We start from the raw sequence: 6482 nt of genomic DNA, 5'->3' as shown, positions 1-6482 counted from the left end.
CAAGGAAATTGATACTTATTGTCTGGCTTACTCAAAATAGAATGAAAGGACCTTAAAATAGAAATTACTTGAGTAAAATAATTGAGCAAAAAATGTATTATTTTCTAATAATAATTCTTAAAATTACTCTCTTATATTTTCTTCGCATTATTACTTTCATTATTCATCTTATCTTAAATATCTTACATTCTTGTTATGTTCTTATTGATCCTTAAATTTTCTTATATTCATTATTCTCAGATTCTTGTATTTTCATTGCTCTTATCTTATTATATTTCCATTATTTTTATTGTCTTTTTATTATTCTTGTAAATTCTTTCATTATTTTCTTATAATATTTCTTGTATTTATCTTAAATTTGATTAAAAAAAATGCTTTAGTTTTTTATTAAAGGCAGAGCTCGTATTTTTGTTGAGTTCTTAATTAAAAAGAAAACAAAAAAACTGCTAAAGCAATTTCGTGGGTTAACGAGTTACAGCGATCACACTATTAGAAGTTTATTGTAAAAAATGGTTAAATAACAATTTATTGAATGGTTATTTTACCATATTGAATCAAAACAGTCGAATAAATGGTAATCAAACTGTCAAATTTGCGAAAAACTGTTTATTAACTGCTTTCGCCTTATACGGTAAAACCACCAGAATTTTGTCGCACCCACTAGAACCACCTCTCGAAGCTACTTAGTTATTTGCAACTGCGTACATATAATAGCCGAGCGGGCCTATCTGTCTATCTTATGACCGGCAGAACTGGAGTTCGAGTCCTAGTATTGACACCACACTATTTCCCCCTATTTCCAGTGTCCGGCACTCTACAATGCCCCTTACTTTACGAAAAGCCTAGCTTGTATGTTTAGTAAATAATTATTTTTTTCTTAGGTTTTTGAAAAATGGTAGTTGTAAATGGTTAAAAAACCGTGTAGTTTTGTATTCATGGCTTTATAACCATACTTTTTGTAAATGGTTTCAAAACCATAGTCGAAAAAAATGTTCTTTACCGTAAAATTTACGGTTAATCGGATGGGCAGACAGCTTCCAGTTATTTTACCATAATTTTAGAATGAAAATTTTTACAGTGCAGTTGGTGAGTCACCCCGGTTTTAAAAATAAAGAAATATATAAAGTAAAAGAATAAAATATTCCACCAAAAAGTATTTGAAAACTTTTAAAAACGAAAAAAAAAAAACATTTGATTCGAAACATTTATCAACGAAATCAGGATACTATTTTCCCTCAACCCTTGAAAACTACCTGAAACAATTCATTCTCTGCGGATATTTTCATTCCTCCTGACATTGTATCTGTTCCGAGCAAGAGTGAAGAAAACTTTGTTGATGAACGTTTTACTGCCGAAGAGAAATAACTTTTCTTCGCTCCAGCAGCTGTCGCTCTCCGCTAGATGGCGCTCCCTTCGATTGAGATCCTCTTTCATTCCCTTCCTCTCAATCGTTGAATTCATGTTATTCTCTAAGAATATGTAGAAAGTGCAAGTGCTCCTAAATTTCTTTCCAAGTGGAATACCATTTTTTAGAATATATTATTCTTAAATTTTGAGTGCGGAAGGATTTCAGAATAAATTTATTCATTCAAAAAATAATTTAAAAAATAAATTATATCTTTAAATTTAAAATATGAAGAATCTGTGCTTATGGGACTATGGCTGAAACTCAATATTTAAGGAATGCTTATAATTTTTAAAAAAATATTTTGGTGAGTAAATTTATTTAATTTAGAATAGCGCAATGCATTCAACACAATTTTGAAGTGTATTTAACACTAATCATACCAACACTTGATATACACCACTTCTACCATAGCCTGTCGAATGGCAGGATTTAATGTTTCTTGATTGAATGTATGAAATATGGATAATTGGAAGGAAACAAACTAAAGAAAAATAGCTTTATTGTAATTAAACAAAATTGCAACTTGTCTATTTTTAAGTACTACAAATACAAAGAATAAGAAATTTTAATTCATTGATCAACGCATTTTTTACATATACAGGGTGGTTCCATTGTACATTTTCCGCCAACATATTTCTTCTCATTATTATTATTATTTCAATAATTCTTATAATTATAAGAATTATTAACTATATATAATCGGTAGAAAAAATCATGAAGTCAAATGTGCAAAAACGATAAGATGATAAGCGCATTTTCGATGCATAAGTTCTTATATGATCATTTGATTTAGTGTTAATGATATTTAGGTAATTTTAGTGTTAATGATAAAACTTTTTATGAATAATCTCCGAATTGCATTTCTCGGTGCAAATTTTAATATAAATTTGGACCGAGACATAAAAACCATAATAGTTTTTTCGTATTTTTTTAAAACAGATATTCGTTTTATTACATTTCAATTGAAGTCAAAACCAATTTATTTATTCATTTGTACAAGAATAACAGTTTTAAGAGAACAAAAAACACATCTCACAATTTATGAAACATTTTTAGCAACGTAAATTGTTTAAGCAGTTTTTCTCTTTGAAGTAGCGATAAAAATAATATTTTCAAAGTGTATTCAAATCTACTGCGTAAAAAAAATTTATATAAATCCAAACCAATTTGCAATTTACTACATATAGTCTCTATATTCTTTAAACTTACGTGATATAATTTTCCTAATTTATTCATAGTTTCGTATTGCATGAAAAGCACGAAAAATCATTTGGCTTACAAGGAATTGTGAAAAAGTCTTAAAATTTCTAAATTTATGCGAATATTGTAAACTATTTTATATTTATTTTATATATATTCATCATATACTGAGCTCAAAATAATGGCGGCATATGACAAATAGTAACGCATATTATTTCATATATGAGAGATATTTTCAGGAGACGAAAATTTATTTAAATTCATAAGTGATATTTTTTATGCGTATCCTAATTTTGTGAGAAAAATAAAATGGAAATGAGAACGAAAATTCTGTGAAATAAAAAGAAAATATACTGTGAATAGAATGAAATAGAATTAAATTTCCGTAAATAGAGTATTTCATTTCATTTTTAATAGCCTTTATTAAGTCCAAAATAAAGAGGGTAGGCTATGAATATCAACAGTGTTTCATATTTATGAACTATTTTTAAGCAACGCAAATTATTTTGCGAGTTAATTTCTTCACAGAAGCTTTGGTGATACTATTTTTTATGCGTATTCGTGTATATAACAAGAACAAACGTATAAAGATTTGTTTACAATTTAATTCACTTATTCAACATTGTTCTGAAAGTTACAATATGGCTAGACATTTTTTAAGGAAGTAAAATTTTAGACTGGTTGATAGACACAATGACGCGAAGTCAGATATTGGATTTTATGTTTACAGCGGATTTTATTTCATTTTTAAATAACGTTTATTGAGTCCGAAAGGAAGACGGCAGCACTTATTAATCTTTAACCGAGTCAATTTTTCAGTAGGTTCTTCTCCTTGAGGAAGCTTAGGAGATAATGATATTTACGTGCATCAAGATCAAGTGTGCACAATTTATTAAATTTACTCTACGTAATTCTGAAATTTTTCAAAATGGCATATATATTCTTAAATAATTTAAACTTTAGAACTCACGATCGAAACATATTTTGTCGAACGATGTGGGGATATCAACATTCAACGAATATCAAATTCTCTATTATTATTAAAAATTATACCTTTATATCCAACCATGTAAAATTTTACTCGGTAAAATTTTAATGCTCAATACATCTCTAATGTTTAGAAAAAAATAATTTCAACTAGTAAAAAAATTGAATATTCCTCACATCAAAAACCATCCATAAAATATTAACTTACAAATTATTAGACGAATTAATATTAGTAGAATTATTAAAAGAATTATTAAATTATTAGTAGAATTATTAAAAGAATTATTAAATTATTAGTAGAATTATTAAATTATTAGTAGAATTATTAAAAGAATTATTAAATTATTAGTAGAATTATTAAAAGAATTATTAAATTATTAGTAGAATTATTAAANTATATATATATATATATATATATATATATATATATATATATATATATATATATATATATATATATATATATATATATATATATATATATATATATATATATATATATATATATATATATATATATATATATATATATATATATATATATATATATATATATATATATATATATATATATATATATATATATATATATATATATATATATATATATATATATATATATATATATATATATATATATATATATATATATATATATATATATATATATATATATATATATATATATATATATATATATATATATATATATATATATATATATATATATATATATATATATATATATATATATATATATATATATATATATATATATATATATATATATATATATATATATATATATATATATATATATATATATATATATATATATATATATATATATATATATATATATATATATATATATATATATATATATATATATATATATATATATATATATATATATATATATATATATATATATATATATATATATATATATATATATATATATATATATATATATATATATATATATATATATATATATATATATATATATATATATATATATATATATATATATATATATATATATATATATATATATATATATATATATATATATATATATATATATATATATATATATATATATATATATATATATATATATATATATATATATATATATATATATATATATATATATATATATATATATATATATATATATATATATATATATATATATATATATATATATATATATATATATATATATATATATATATATATATATATATATATATATATATATATATATATATATATATATATATATATATATATATATATATATATATATATATATATATATATATATATATATATATATATATATATATATATATATATATATATATATATATATATATATATATATATATATATATATATATATATATATATATATATATATATATATATATATATATATATATATATATATATATATATATATATATATATATATATATATATATATATATATATATATATATATATATATATATATATATATATATATATATATATATATATATATATATATATATATATATATATATATATATATATATATATATATATATATATATATATATATATATATATATATATATATATATATATATATATATATATATATATATATATATATATATATATATATATATATATATATATATATATATATATATATATATATATATATATATATATATATATATATATATATATATATATATATATATATATATATATATATATATATATATATATATATATATATATATATATATATATATATATATATATATATATATATATATATATATATATATATATATATATATATATATATATATATATATATATATATATATATATATATATATATATATATATATATATATATATATATATATATATATATATATATATATATATATATATATATATATATATATATATATATATATATATATATATATATATATATATATATATATATATATATATATATATATATATATATATATATATATATATATATATATATATATATATATATATATATATATATATATATATATATATATATATATATATATATATATATATATATATATATATATATATATATATATATATATATATATATATATATATATATATATATATATATATATATATATATATATATATATATATATATATATATATATATATATATATATATATATATATATATATATATATATATATATATATATATATATATATATATATATATATATATATATATATATATATATATATATATATATATATATATATATATATATATATATATATATATATATATATATATATATATATATATATATATATATATATATATATATATATATATATATATATATATATATATATATATATATATATATATATATATATATATATATATATATATATATATATATATATATATATATATATATATATATATATATATATATATATATATATATATATATATATATATATATATATATATATATATATATATATATATATATATATATATATATATATATATATATATATATATATATATATATATATATATATATATATATATATATATATATATATATATATATATATATATATATATATATATATATATATATATATATATATATATATATATATATATATATATATATATATATATATATATATATATATATATATATATATATATATATATATATATATATATATATATATATATATATATATATATATATATATATATATATATATATATATATATATATATATATATATATATATATATATATATATA

At 16.5% G+C, this 6482-nt stretch overlaps 1 protein-coding gene across 3 annotated transcripts in view; it reads left to right on the top strand.

Moving 5' to 3' along the window:
• Positions 1–1464: 1464 nt before the first annotated feature.
• LOC107452809 (cardioacceleratory peptide receptor-like) overlaps positions 1465–6482 on the top strand; it is a 118493-nt gene continuing 113475 nt past the window's right edge. For all 3 annotated transcript variants that reach the window (XM_016069397.3, XM_071182882.1, XM_016069405.3), the window contains exon 1: positions 1465–1712. The gene's annotated coding sequence lies outside the window, so the exon portion shown is untranslated. The remainder of the gene's footprint in view (positions 1713–6482) is intronic.

Source organism: Parasteatoda tepidariorum, chromosome 6, assembly GCF_043381705.1.
Source record: "Parasteatoda tepidariorum isolate YZ-2023 chromosome 6, CAS_Ptep_4.0, whole genome shotgun sequence".
In the NCBI taxonomy this organism is placed as follows: Eukaryota; Metazoa; Arthropoda; class Arachnida; order Araneae; family Theridiidae; genus Parasteatoda; species Parasteatoda tepidariorum.
This window is presented reverse-complemented; position numbering and strand designations above follow the sequence as displayed.